A 15,796-nucleotide genomic window follows, 5' to 3' on the forward strand; every position below is an offset into this window, starting at 1 on the left:
CCTCTGGTGCAGGGGCTGGGCAGCCAACAGTCTAGGAGCTCAGGCCTCTTGCAGCAGGCTGAGCCAGGAACAGTACAGGGGCTCAGGCCTCTTGTGGCAGGCTGAGCCGTAAACAGTGCAGGGGCTCAGGCCTCTTGTGGTAGGCTGAGCAATAGGGTGAGGGGGATAACTGCCACCCGTGAGTGGGGTGGCAGGGGGGACACAGGCCCACCCACTCCACTGTGTCCCGGCCCGGGGCCCTAGGCAGCTGTCATCACCACTGACGGTCAGTGGGGATCCTGACCGCAACACACTGACATGGGCTCGGTCTGGTCAGCAGCCGGACTGAGGTCGGCTGCCCCCGGGCCACTTCCAATGTCCCCCTCTTGTCCTACATGGTCCACGGCGTCTGGCCCCGGGAAGTCCCACTGCATGGGTTCCTCACAACCCGGGCTGGGGGGTAGATCGGGTAGTTCCGCGGGGAAGTCCGGCCAATCCTGCTCCGGGGGTTCCTCGGGGTAACAGCACGGCAGCGGGGTAGCTCCTACTGGCTCCTCGTCGTAGGTAGCACGGGGAAGCTTCGGCAGGTCTTCCCAGTAGCGGGGTAGGGTGCTCTCCGGCCAGTCCAGGCAGCTGCCCGGGGCTCCAGCGGTTCCTCCGTCGGGAGCTCCCTCAGACAGGTCTGCTCTCTCCTGTGGCTGGGCACTGACTGGGCTGGAAGGCCCGGCTTTTATCCTTCCGGGTCGCCGTCTGACCCTCTGAGGGGCGGGCTCACCACGCTGTAGCCCCGCCCCTTCCTGTGTCCGGGGCTCAACCCTCTCTGGGGAGGAGGGGAGCCACACCGGCCCGCTACAGTGCCCAATTTGAAACATTTTAAAAAAGCCTAATTTTCAGAAGGTGAATGCCCAGCATTTTCTGAAAATGAGGGTTCTTTAAACTGTCTCAAATTGGGCATCAGAATCACTAGTCACATTTGAACTTCTAGGCCTGTGCCTTTTATCAGAAAGGTTTTACAAACTCTTACAGATACCCTGTAATCTCTGAAATGCAACCCCAGCTAGAGCGTAATATGAAAGCTGTTTAACACAACAACACTACACAAAATTCACGACAGGACGTGAAGAAGAATATTGAATGCAATTGAAACTGTAGTTGGAATATTAGACTGGCAGCATATGGATTTGGGCAGGACTCTGAAGTTAAAGGTGCTATTTCCCATGTGCAAGATGCTGTGGGATCTTTAAAGATCACAAGTTGTGAATAATCAATTTTCAGTTTTCTATCTCATCCTAAAGACCTGGCTTTATTTTGTGTACACCAAGAGCCAAATACTAGAAACATTCATGTAAATAAATTTACTAAAAAAACAGGCAATTGCAGGTTCAGGACCCAAGACTTGGTATCCTTTTCGTATCTTGTAGCAAATGGCTCCATTTTATTTATGGCTTATATAGATGTATATATATTATTTTTTCCTTCATTTCAAATTATTCCATAAGCAAGAACATGGGAGTGAAGAAATGGGATGATTTCAAAGCTAAAGTGCTTTTCAGCAAATTATACCAGTTACTTGCATCATTCACAATTTGCTCCATACCATTATACTTAACGTAAGATGACTAGCTTCAATAAAGCTTAAATATTAACTCGTGTGAGAGATGGCCAACTATGGACTAGCAATGACTCCATCCTCAATTGTTGCTTAATCATTTGTAATCATCAGGCAAAAATGCCTTCTCCAGAATAAAGAAAAAAATATATTTATGGATATAAAAATAGATGCCAACAATTACTGTGTAGCTGACAAAAGTAAAAGAACATCAGAGACTTTGAAAAGATTTTAGCACATTCTAATTAACATTAGAATTATGTGAGGATAGATAGTGAAATGGAAAAAAATATGTTCGTAAAAGAAATAAGAGAAGGACAATTGTTATGATACCAAGATAATTATACTTTGCACTTCTGCAGCATCTTCCCTTCTGTACATTTACAAATATTAATTAACCCTCACAGTGCCCCTGTGAATTAAGTATTTTTAGTCCCATTTTACAGACAAGATATACAGAGATGAAGTGAATTACCCATTATCACCAAGCCAGATGCTGGTACGGCCTTGTATAGAACTTAGAAATTCTGCCTACAGATTCTTTGTGCTAACCCATAAAATATAGCCTCTCTTTGTTATTTATTATATTACTTATATTTGAACTGGCAGAAGAAGTTCAAATATTTATTTTTGTATTTATAATAATCTCTGACTTTAAATGTTACAGAAAACTGAGACACCTGCTTGTGTTCCCTATGAAAATAACTAGCTGTACAGCAAACTGACTCTTATATTTAGCATATAACAAAAACTTATTAAGCATAAGACCACATTTTCAAATGTGGCCACCTACCTTTCAGTTACATAGTTTATCACAAATAACAATGCAGGTTTTCTATGAGCAAATGCGCAATTAACATAGATGTACAATACTCTAGATTTCCATGCACATGTACCTTCATTCACATACAAATATGTGTACTTTGAGTGTACAAGCAATGCTACAGTTACATTGCCAAGGACCACTTTGAATCTTCTTTGGTGTATGGCTTCTCACAGCAAAAACAATGAATTAGGTATTGGATAAGTGATATAGCTATAGCAGCAGCATCTGGAGACATGAAGTGCAGCCATCCACCATCAAGATGATAAAGAAGTCAGTCCGTAACCAGATGGCACACTGTTTGTGAGTTCCATGGGGGGAAGGGGCAGGGATAGCTCAGTGGTTTGAATATTGGCCTGCTAAACCCAGGATTGAGAGTTCAATCCCTGCGGGGGCAATTTGGGGTTTGGTCCTGCTTTGAGCAGGGGGTTGGCTAGATGACCTCCTGAGGTCCCTTCCAACCCTAATAATCTATGATAATAGGTGCACAAGAAACCCCAAAGCTACAGATCTGAGTTAAATGATGCCCATGGTGTATCCAATTGTAACTAAAAAGAATCTTTCAGTTTATATAATTGCTTTGAGGGACTTGCAAGAGCTGAACCAGAGAGAGTAGGACATGCAGATCTGAGCTGTCCAGCTGCCAAGAAATGCACCACCAATCCAAAATGCTGCCCCACACCTTCTGTTGTCACTCTTCCTTAGAAAGGTTGTGTCTGATATACTGTCAACTATTTCAGAAAAGGGACATCTTGACTTAAACCAGTGTTTCTGATGTAGTTTTGAAATACAATTGTCAAGTAAGCTGTCTTGACAGTTGGCTGCATGCAGTAATGCAGTGAAGACCCTGATTCGACACCTAATTGCTGGGAGAGCAATGCCAGCCAGGATTGGAAGGTTGGACACCTTATATATGTATATACAAAAGATCATCAGAGTGAGTACAGATCCCTGTGGAAATCTTGTTCATATGATGTGGGTGAGATGATTTATATGATGTGGGCTATTTGAAGTATCTCCACACTTGGCGATCATTGTTCTGTTAGAAATCATCTGGATAGTAAACCGTACAAGTTCTTGTCTGGGACCATGGACTAGTCCATGGTGCCACACTGTGTTGTATGCCCACAAAAAGGTCAACAAAAACAGTGCCAACCTTCTGTCCTGGCTCAAAGGCATCCTCAATTTTAAAAACAGTCTAATCACTTGATCCTCAGCACCACGGCCAAGTTGGAACCCTGCCTGGTAATGAGGTAACTGGGAGTCAATTAAAGAAAATAGTAATTTGCATACCAGTCTCTCAAGCAGCTTAAAAGTGATGCTGATCAAAGCGGTAGTTCTTCGGGTCATCCGCCTTCCTTCCAGGCTTAAGAAGAGCCACAATGTGTGACCTTCACCAGGGCTTTAGCACTGTACAACATTCCAGACAAGTATTATAGAGCCTTAGCAGAAAATCACAACAGGATGAACTCATGGGATGCAGGAACTCCCCATGGATGTTGTCAAAACCAGGAGTCTTGTAAGGTTTTAAAAAGAAATAGCTGATTCCAGTTTCTCCCTAATGAATGACTGGGATAAGCTGGAGTTGGCAGTGGGGTTTAACAAATCCTTGTGAGAGCCGACAATACTTCCAGTCATGATCTCTGTTTGTGATTCCTGGTCAGCTGTTGGCCACAAGATGAACTGCTACAGCATTTGCTGAGACACATATAGGGCATTTAGGGGTCTCCTCTGCCTGAACTTGAGGAAGGAGGCCCCACACTGGATGGCTTGAGTGCTAGATGGCTTGAGTATGTGAAGTCAACACTTTCAATTCATGTCACCTTTCCTGCCTCTTAACACTAAGATGTTCCATTAACATATTAGCTGCTTGTTTGTCCCCTCAGGTGAAGCAGACTTTTTGATAGAGGTTGTCACAGACATCATCCCAGCAGAGGATAAATGCCCTATGAAAACCATATGGAATGAACTTTCTAGCTGCACTTAACAAAGTCTTACAGAAGACCATGTAAGCAAAGTTCACATCATCAGGCACATGTTGTGATTTTCTGACAATGAGGAATTTAAATATTTTTCTTCAATAGTGACAGGTTTCAGAGTGGTAGCTGTGTTAGTCTGTATCAGCAAAAACAACAAGGAGTCCTTGTGGCACCTTAGAGACTAACAAATTTATTTGGGCATAAGCTTTCTAGCCCACAAAAGTTTATGCCCAAATAAATGTGTTAGTCTCTAAGGTTCCACAAGGACTCCTCATTATTTTTCCTTCTATAATATCCTGTAGTTTGGGAAACAAAAGAATTAAAGATGCCATGATTAAGGGCCTGATTCTTTGTTTCACCACTTCAATAATTGGCCTGATTTCCTAATGGGCTGAAAACCAGTGGTACCCTTTGAAGTTAGTGACTTATGAGCCTAAATTTGGGCACCCATTTCTGAAAATCTTTTTCCGTGGAAGTCTGTGGGGATCTGATATAAGCAATTGATTGCTTATTGATATAAACAATATCAGAGTCAGGACTCAGTCTTTTAAATTTCCTTTTTCCAGCAGTCATAGTATGAGCACAACTATTATGCAAAGGAATGATTTTTTAAAAAAATAGGTAAAAAACAGTTGTGGGAAACATATATTTTATTTTTAAAAAGCGAATCAGAAAATACCATGAGAGTGATAGTTTAATTCCAAAACCTTTTTGTTCATTTTTTATTATTTTCTGTAGTAAAATATTAATAGAGATGGTTTCTCTTAACCAAAGTCATTTGTATCATCTCACTAACCTACATGGAATTAAAGAAGAATGAACTTCAGCTTTTTAAGAGAGCAGCAGATAACAATGCAGCATGACAGAGAAATGATTGAATTGCCAGCAGTATTTGTGCAATGCTTGCTAATTTACAAGGGCATTTTCAAGTGTTTCAGCGGCTGGCATTCCTCAGGGGCAACTCACTTGGGCACTGAAACTGAATCAACGTTTAAACAATTTTATTTTTAGAGTGGCTTAAAAAAATCCAAAGTAAATAGATGTTTTCATAATTAATACAGTAACTGCAAATCATGCAAGGACCATTTGCCTTTGAGGGAGAGAGAGAAATACATTCTCATTTGGCTGGGTCTTGTGCACTGTGTTTGAGTAGAAGTACAAAGAGGAAAACACAGGTTGCTGGGTTAAGATCACTCAGTTGTTTACCAAAACTGGTCTGTATCTAGTGCCTCTCCTTTTATATATAATGCATCACTAGTGGAGGCACAGTGGTCTGCTGGATAGGGTATGGCACTGAAAATCAGGAGACCTGGATTTCCTTCCCTGTTCTGCCATTGACATGCTGGATGACCTTGGGCAAATCACTTCATGCCTCTGTGCTTCATTTTCCAGATATGTAAAATAGGACTGGTAATGCTCTATTGTAAAGTATTGCACAAGGGCTAAGCATTAATATTATGTGTTATTGGTTCACACAGAGCCCGATACAGGCAGAACTGTTTCCACTTCACAGAGGACATCTATTCATCACATCGCTGGTTCATGCTGTGCTAGTTATGTGGGGCATTGTATCATTTATAGTCTTACTGAATGTGTCAACATTCTAAGGGGTCAGTATGAGGGGAGCTTGCATTGCTTTTGCTCCTACTGTATTTTCTCTGGGCATTTATGGAGAGTTGTTGTAGCCATGTTGGTCCCAGGATGTGAGAGAGACAAGGTGGGTGAGGTAATATCTTTTATTGCACCAACTTCTGTTGGTAAGAGAGACAAGCTTTCAAACTCACAGAGAGCTTTTCTTCAGGTTAGTTGGTGTCATTCTTCACACTTGAGAGCAGCATCAATTTAAATCAGCTGAAGATCTGGCCCCAGAGCTAAAGTAAACTTGTTGGGTACCTTACAGCTGGGCTGCAATCGGGCAAGGTGATTTCTGAATTCCACGGCTATGTTTGAATTTGGGTAACAGGGGGTAACTCCTGTCTCTAAATAAGCACTTCTCTTTGTTAGGCTAAGATCAGTAGAAAACAGCTGGGAGACCTGTTATTTTGACACACTGAAACAGATGTGTTTGTTTATTTAATTTAACTCCAGATAACAGCTGTCAATTTCAATTATTCTTAAAAAGTAACTGTGAAGTACTGTGCCCAGTTTTGGGCACCACATTTTAGGAAAGATATGGACAAATTGGAGAGAGTCCAGAGAAGAGCAATACAAGTAATGAAAGGTTTAGAAAACCTCACCTATGGGGAAAGGTTGAAAGAACTGGATATGTCTAGTCTAGATTAGAGAAGAGAAGGCTGAGGGGGTCCTGGTAACAGTCTTCCAATATGTAAAAATCATTACAAAGAGGATGTTGATCATTTGTTCTCCATGTCCACTGAGAGTAGGACAAGAAGTAATCAGTTTAGTTTGCAGTAAGGGAGCTTTAAGTTAGTTATTAGGAAAACTTTCTAAGGGTAGGTCTATACTTACCGCGCAGGTCGACGCGGAGAGTTCGACTTCTCGGAGTTCGAACTATCGCGTCTAATCAAGACGCGATAGTTCGAACTCCCCATGCGCTCCGGTCGACTCCGGAACTCCACCACCGCGAACGGTGGTGGCGGAGTCGACCTTGGAGCTGCGGACTTCGATCCCGCGGCGTCAGGACGGGTAAGTCAGTCGAACTAAGGTAGTTCGACTTCAGCTACGCTATTTGCGTGGCTGAAGTTGCGTACCTTAGTTCGACCCCCCCCCCCTGTAGTGTAGACCAGGCCTAAGTATAAAGATAGTTAAGCGCTAGAAAAATTTACCTAGAGAGATAGTGGTGGTTTTTTGGTTTTTTTTGTTTGTTTGGTTTTTTTTAGGACAGGTTAGACAAACATCTCTCTAGGATGGTCTAGGTTTATCTACTACTACCTTTGGGCAGAGGAATGATCTAGATGATCATTTGAGAGCCTTTCCAGACCTTCATTTCTATCATTCAGTGAAAGAAAGAAACAAATCAGTGTATCCGTCAGAGATTGAGTGGCACTGAGGATTAATGGCCTGGAATATGGCCTGTGAAAACTACAGGTCAAATGTGAAATTTGTTTGGTAATGCAAGTTTTACAGCTCAGTTCTGTCACACACACACACCTTTTAAGGTATTCTGAAATATTACCTAATATTTTAAATACTGTGTTGTAATAATTTGTTTGATGGAAATTTCTGATTTAAAAGAACGAAACTGTGGTTGTCAGAGGCTGTAATAAAATCTCTACAATTTCTTCTCCAAGGGTCCTGAAATTTGCCAGTAGCAAAGGTCCATACTGTTACATTATTGGAATAGTTGAGGTCTAGTAAATGACCCTGAGTTTGAGAGGAGACATAACCAGTTAGCAGAGTCCAGTCTGGTGACTGGACTTGCTGTTGGTGCTCCCGTCAGCTGAGACTCTCACTAGAGCCGTTGTGGCTGTCTCTGAGCCAAAGGGGACCTGGTAGTAACTATGCTGAGCTAATCTCAGTGGGAAGTTTTCTAAAAATAACTGAAGCTTCCCATAGAAAACAATGAGTTTACACAAGAAGCTATAAACTTATCATAGAGGGAAGGTTTGTGAGACCCAGATTCACTGCAAACTTTGTGCAGGATAATACAGATCCATTTTTTTTATCTCCGTTCCTGTTTTCCCAGCAAAGCATAAAGCAAATATCCTTTGAGTCTCACTTTGGACCTATCAATTTTGAATGGGCTAGAAATTAGGCAAAATAAATTGCCTTATCCCTATTGACTGATGATGGGGGGTAGCTTTGAGGCCTGTCCTTCTGTATCCATTATTTGGAAGTACTTGGGCACCATTGTCCACTGGATGTCGCTGTTGCTGTACAGACAAGTGACTGCAAGCCCATTTCACCGGCTGAAGATAAGCTCCTTGGTTTTTGCTTATTACTGCACGTCTTTCATAGCTCATCAGCTGTCCAAAGTCAGTGAAACACTCAAGGGATATGAAATGAGGGGGTTTAATGAGGAATATAGGTTAGAAAAAAGTGAAATAAAACCATGACAGGCTAAAGAGCAGTTTAAACATTGAGGCAATGCACAGTTGTTCTCTAACCAGGAACGATACCATGTTTGCAAGCTTTCTCTTCATCAATAACCAGCTCGAATATTGTCCAGGGGTTAGATCAAGAAACAGTGCCACTGGTTTCGGTTTCTGTGCTTGCCCCTGATTTTTTTGCATGGCATTGGGCAAGTCTCTTCAATTCTTTGTGCCTCCATTTCCCCACCTGTAAAATGACTCATTATGTTTTGCTTTAACCTACTGCAGGCACAACTGTGGCCTCCAGCTGCTACTGCTATGCAAATACGACTACAACTAACCATTAATAATTTAAAGTGGTTGACTCATTCTTGCATGAGTTATACTATAGTGCAAAATATGTATTATTGTTCATATTAATGCATTCGCTTTGCTTCAGTGAGTCGAGCATGTGGCTGTTCAGATGTCCCCTACAAAACTGCTATTCCTGGCTGTGACCAGCATTATTAATCACTGATTGCTAAATCCATTCCCAAATAATACAACACTTTTCATGTCACTATGTTTTGCTTTTTAATTTGGAGTGAAGGAAAATGTGTGTATGTTGTGGTACGGTAGGAATAGCTTGATCCCTGTTTTCCCTCCTTTAGCTGTAATCCCAGATATTAGCAGACACTGCTAAAGGCACTCAGGTCAGGTCATTGATTTTTTAATCTAAATTGTAGTTACCATACAGTAAGGCATAGCACCTGGCAGGTTGTAGAGAAGAGTGATGGGATTACGGTAATTACTCATATCCAGTAGCAGCAACAGTTCATTGCCCTTAAACAGTAAGGAGAAGTGGTTTGTAATTTCTGGGAGACATCGTTATCCAGATTCCTGAGCAGGATTTATGGAACAACCAAGGAGACTGCCCGCTCAGAGAATCCTCCCCAAGTTTGGTTTTACACTGGACCTTGTGTATGCTGAGAAGTCTTGGGGGGGGGGTGTTAATGAGTACACTCATGCATTCTAGATATTATCAGTAAGCATAATGGCTTTAGATTAACATATGGGTTGAAGAGATATAAGAACTCACTCTCCTCTTTTAGGCTCCCTTGAAAATTCCAACCATAATGTAAATAAATAACATATTGAGACTCAGCAGTAGCTTGATTTAATGAGCTCCCAGTCACCTAGTATATGCTTATCATTATTTATTTTATAGTAGTGTTTCTCAACAACCAGTCTGTGGACTGGTGCTGGTCCCTAAGATCTACCTGATACAGTTCAGGAAGGCAACAAGCCAGTCTGTACCAAAAAATTGAGAAACACTGAAAATTGAGAAACACTGTTTTAGAGTGTTTCCCCCTAAAGTGTGCAAGGCATCTCCTAATACAGACAAGAAGACACAGTCCCCTCTCTTTAGAGCTCACACTCTGGTTGCAGACATGACACATGAATAAAATTATGGGATTACTCAGCAAAGACTATTGCACACCAGAAAGATATCTGTGTACCAATACCCATACAAATAACATTAAATGACATTGTTGGCTTGTGATAGAAACCAGCCTCCGTGAAGATGCATTTGCGTGCGGAGCACCATTAACTAATCAACTAACTCTTCATTCCCCTTGATGGCTACAATCTCATGCACCTAGCTAAATGATACACTGTGCTTTTGCATTGTAGCTTTGTTTTGATTAGGCACAGATGCATTTAATCAGCAGTTTGTTTGATCAATTAGAAAATGAACCCTAAAGTCACCTTCTTGCTTAGATCTGCTTTGAGCAAGGATTTTAATCACAGTGACAACTCCTAAAGAAAAGAAGGGGAAACAATATAATTAAACCATTAGCACATAGAAAAAAGCTTTACCTGACTATGCAGAATGGAAATAAAAATATTTTAACTCTAAAATGTAGAGATTACCAAACAAGACTGAAAGGCCAAAAGTTCAATGTATGGGTAATGGGAGTTCTTTTCACCTCTTTCATCATTAGTTTGGATCTCATCTAGGTCAATTATGATTATGGATGAAAATTTCAGCAATACTTACCATTCACCTAGATCTGCTCCTATTTCCATTGATTTTAATGGGAGCCAAGTTAGGTCAATGCTGAGTGCTTTTGAAAATCTAAAAAGTCACTATCATCAGAATGTTGTTTAGCCAATGTAACTCTAACTCAGGAACCAATCCATGCAACAAACCTCGATGCCAACTCTGCCCACATATCTGCACCAGCGACACCATCACAGGACCTAACCAGATCAGCCACACCATCACCGGTTCATTCACCTGCACGTCCACCAATGTAATATACGCCATCATATGCCAGCAATGCCCCTCTGCTATGTACATCAGCCAAACTGGACAGTCTCTACGGAAAAGGATAAATGGACACAAATCAGATATTAGGAATGGCAATATACAAAAACCTGTAGGAGAACACTTCAACCTCCCTGGCCACACAATAGCAGATCTTAAGGTGGGCCATCCTACAGCAAAAAACTTCAGGACCAGACTTCAAAGAGAAACTGCCGAGCTTCAGTTCATCTGCAAATTTGACACCATCAGCTCAGGGTTAAACAAAGACTGTGAATGGCTTGCCAACTACAAAACCAGTTTCTCCTCCCTTGGTTTTCACACCTCAACTGCTAGAAGAGGGCCTCATCCTCCCTGATTGAACTAACCTCGTTATCTGTAGCCGGCTTCTTGCTTGCATATATATACCTGCCCCTGGAAATTTCCACTACATGCATCTGACAAAGTGGGTATTCACCCATGAAAGCTCATGCTCCAAAACATCTGTTAGTCTATAAGGTGCCACAGGACTCTTTGCTGCTTTTACAGATCCAGAGTAACATGGCTACCCCTCTGATACTTGTTCCTAGACAGTCTCTTCCCATTCTGTATGTGTGAAACTGATTGTTCCTTCCTAAGTGGAGCACTTTGCATTTGCCTTTATTAAACTTCATCCTATTTACCTCAGACCATTTCTCCAATTTGTCTAGATCATTTTTAATTATGACCCTATCCTCCAAAGCAATTGCAATCCCTCCCAGTTTGGTATCATCTGCAAACTTAATAAGCATACTTCTATGCCAATATCTAAGTCGTTGATGAAGCTATTGAACAGAGCTGGTCTCAAAACAGACCCCTGCAGAACCCCACTTGTTATACCTTTCCAACAGGATTGGGAACCATGAATAACTACTCTCTGAGTACGGTTATCCAGCCAGTTATGCACCCACCTTATAGTAGCCCCATCTAAGTTGTATTTGCCTAGTTTATTGATAAGAATATCATGCGAGACCATATTAAATGCCTTATTAAAGTCTAGGTACACCACATCCACCACTTCTCCCTTATTCACAAGACTCATTATCCTATTAAAGAAAGCTATCAGATTGGTTTTATATGATTTGTTCTTTACAAATCCATGCTGGCTATTCCCTATCACCTTAGCTCCTTCCAAGTGTTTGCAGATGATTTCCTTAATTACTTGCTCTATTATCTTCCCTGGCACAGAAGTTAAACTAACTGGTCTGTAGTTTCCTGGGTTGTTTTTATTTCCCTTTTTATAGATGGGCACTATATTTGCCTGTTTCTAGTCTTCTGGAATCTCTCCTGTCTCCCATGATTTTCCAAAGATAATAGCTAGAGGCTCAGATAGGGAGGACTCGGGTAGTCTTGTGAGTAGAAATGTTTTAGGGAAAAGACCAGAAGGGTCGGGGCTAGTTGAGAAGCCCACCCTCCTAGCTAAACTGGTAGTAACAGGAGGATATTTGGAATGGTGATTTGAATTGGTAAGTGGCTGTTGGAAGACAAAGCAGGTGATTTAAAGGAAAGTGAAAAGTTGACTCTGTAGTTGCTAGAGGGAACAGCAGTTGAACTTTGTAAACATGCCAAAGAGAAAAGTTTTTGGTGTCTTAAAAATATTTGTAAATAAATTCAGGCAAAGAAATTATTAGATTGCAATCATTTGGCTATGAACTATTTTGTTAAATTAGTTGAAGACTGTATACAGTGCTATGTAATGAAAATTGTATTAGGCTCTAAGGACACTGTAAGTGGTGATGTTTTCTTTCAGTGTTTAAAAGCAAAAGTTAAAAGTAAAAAGCAAGCCAGAAAGCATCTGTGTTAATGTTGAGTGTCAACTCCAAGGAAAACTCCATTCAGGGAATGGAAACAAAGGAAACACATGGAAACAAATGGACACTTGTGAACAGTGAGGTCCTCACAGCTCTAGTGATGAACTGGCATATTGCAGGAAACCACAGGCAATCCTAGGGGCATGCAAATGTATCACATGGCAGCTCCTCAGTGACCAAGGTGCAGTGTCTGACAAGTGGGGGCATAAAGAAAATTATATTATTGTTGTTATATATTAATACAAAAAAGAGAGAAGGGGTGAGAGTGTTATTGGCAGAACAGCTAAGCCTTTGATGGCAGAGGGAATGAATGTGATTAATGAAACCAGTGGGCTGTTGCTGTTTATTATTATTCATTGGTATTAGTGTAGCACCTAGAAGCCCCAACTGAGACTGGAGCCACATTGTGCTAGCCACTGTATAAATAAATGGTGAGAAATAGTGTGAAATCTACACAAGACAGATAAAGGATGGTGGAAGGGAATATTATCTCCATTTTATAGAGGAGGAAGTGAGGCACAGAGATTTAGGCTTTGTTAGAAAGGGAAATTGACCAACATAGTTATTGCAGAATAAGCTATTACTCAATAGCTCCTTGTGTGGAATTCTATTCTGGAATAAAAGTGATTTTATTGTGGAATAATTACTCCTCTTTGTGAGCTGAGTAACTATTCTGGGATAAAGTTACTTTTATCCTGGAATAGAGTGGCCACCTGGGGAGTTTATTCTGCAATAGCTATACCCATCAATTTCCTGGGTAAACAAGGCCTAAGTTATATGCCCAAAGTCATACTGAAGGTCTACAGCAGAACCATGAACTGATTCCAGATGTTCTGAGTGCTAGTCCAGGGCCTTAACAAGATGATAATTCCTCTCTGAATATCCTATTCCTCTGGTGATTCTCACATTTTATCTGGCAATATGTAAGTCCAGCATAGATGGGAACCTTCTCTCCCCAGAATTGGTACACCATTAACTTCAATACTATTGAACTTTTCTTAGGAAAGGAAAACATAATGTTTTTTGCTGTTTATCTGTACTGCCGGACCTTTGCAGTCACATCTGCAAAGTATTATGTATTAAACTTGTGTAATTTTATTTTCCTGAACATGAAACTAGCAGGCTCCAGAATTTCCTACTCACAGATCATCATCAAATATTTCCCTTTACTGCCACTGAAAGTTGGTCTAGAATAACAGTGTCTCCAGGCTTCTGTGGGAATGCTCTCAAACTGCAAGGAGGGAGGTAGGAAGCCCTCTGATCACAGGGAAAATATGGTAGGTAAATTCACTGTGGGAGAGGGAGATCCAAGGTGGAGTAACATGGTTTTAACCGGGGTCTATCAGCTGAAACTGCAGTAGAAAACAAAGGTAATTATTCAGATTGGAATTTGGTCAGTATACCAGGGCTAATATCCCTGCAGTTGGAAACATGCCATAGAATTTTTCACAGCCACACATGGTCAGCATCTCTGTTTGAGCGGTGGTGATACCTCCACTAGCCAACACACTGTCCCTTCACACCACACTTGAGCATTGATTCAGTTTACTCAGAGGGAAGAATGTCACCTTCTAAATCATTTATTTGCAGGTCTCACACCTCAGTACTGAATAAGGCTCAATCCTGCAAGTTGTTCTGCATGAGTAGACCCCGCACTAAAGTTGTTGAGGCTCCATTTAGGCATGGAAGTCTGATGCAGAGCTTATTGAAGAACTATGCTCCAAATCCTGCTAAGATAGTGCTAAGATAGTGAGATCTCAGAAGGTCACAGTCCAGTGGGAGGACCCTTATATATGCTATATAGGGAAAATGAACAGTAGGGTTTCTGTGTGAAGAGAAGAAGAAAATACAAATTTTGAAGGACTCAGATTTATACCTACTTTCTTCAAGATTCATATTTTGTTCTGTTTCTATAAATCTACAGTGCCATTTCCAGCTGCTTGACAATCCAGAGGGTGCTTCCACTGGACCCTGCAGCTTGGGACATTAATAAGGGTTTGGACTGAATACAAAGGAAGTTGCTGTGGCAGACAGCCTGCTTTTTTCTTTTTTCAAATAGCTACAATTACTAAATCAAACACCAGATTGTCAAAGAGTAATAGTCCCCTATTGTGCACCCAATGTTAGCCAAATAAATAAGAAAACAGGGCTCAGAAGAGAAATCTGAGTTATTTGAATTAATTTAAGAGGCAGAAACTTAATCCAAATAGAAGCTGGGAATCAAATAGTATCAAATTTGTATACATATACTCATCAAAAAATCCTGGTGTTAAATACGCTTCCATCCACTGTGTTTCGTGTCATCACGGTTACTTGGCAGCTTATTTCCTGAAAGAAGACTAACCCTCCCCTTTTCACCTTTCTACATACTTTACTATGTGATATTGGTAGGATACGAGCTGTTTAGCAATGGAAAAATAAAATTGCTTCTGTCACCCCATTGTGACTTAAATGTTTCACTCAAATGATAGTAGTGAATGGTGTGCTGAGAGGTACCGTTCCACTGGAGAAATTTGATTCAATCTCTCTTTCAAGGTCCTAACCTCCTATACAATGGGGATTTTTCTAAAATTATCTGTTAATGGAAAACATCAGCACTAATCAAAATCCACCTGAGCTCTCTCTTCCACCTTTGGTGTTTGAATTTAAAAATATAGTTTGTTGTAATAACATTTATAGAGGCACTTCTGAGATAAAAGAAAAAATGAACTACTATTTGTTAGGAGATTCCTTATCTTTGTGTAACAGGTTGGTATTATTTACCTGAAATATCCCACCCAGTTATTGATGCAGGTATTGATGCAACTGGACAAAGGTTAAGAGGGTTCTGCTGACCCTCTTACTCCCAATCCCAAGCATTCAAAAATCAGGAGTCAACCCCACCAAAATTATGAGATTTAAAAATAGGCACATTTGAGGAGAGTGGAATGCTTATTTTTTCCATTTTCCTTATGGCTTTTGACCCTTTTACCAACTATTTGCCCCCACATTTGTGTGAGCATTTCGAGGTCAAAATTCAATCTGATATGCGTACACAAAAATGCAGGCTTCTCCACTGGCTGCTAAGAGTGGACCTCCCTATACCTTCTCCTAGCCATTGGGTGGGAGAGCTGCCATTCTATCCCTCTCTGTCCTCCTCCCTTATTGCTACCCTGTCTCCTTCCTGAGCCCACCCGGGCTTCCCACAGTCTCCTGATCCCAGGCAACCCTCCATATTTCTCTCCCTTTCCCTTTACACTCTTGTATCAGTTGCATTTTCGCTTGCATTCCTGCATTT

At 41.2% G+C, this 15,796-nt stretch overlaps 1 protein-coding gene across 9 annotated transcripts in view; it reads left to right on the top strand.

Annotated features, from left to right (window-relative positions):
* The window catches only part of LRRC4C (leucine rich repeat containing 4C), a 569,742-nt gene that overhangs the window by 512,161 nt on the left and 41,785 nt on the right, over positions 1 to 15,796 (top strand). Inside the window, exon 1 of one of the 9 annotated variants that reach the window (XM_045016624.1) lies at positions 4,379 to 4,419. The exons of the other annotated variants lie outside the window; for them this stretch is intronic. The gene's annotated coding sequence lies outside the window, so the exon portion shown is untranslated. Of the gene's footprint in view, positions 1 to 4,378; positions 4,420 to 15,796 lie in introns of those variants that run through there. 9 annotated transcript variants of the gene reach the window in all.

This window comes from Mauremys mutica, chromosome 4 (genome assembly GCF_020497125.1).
Source record: "Mauremys mutica isolate MM-2020 ecotype Southern chromosome 4, ASM2049712v1, whole genome shotgun sequence".
NCBI lineage: Eukaryota > Metazoa > Chordata > Testudines > Geoemydidae > Mauremys > Mauremys mutica.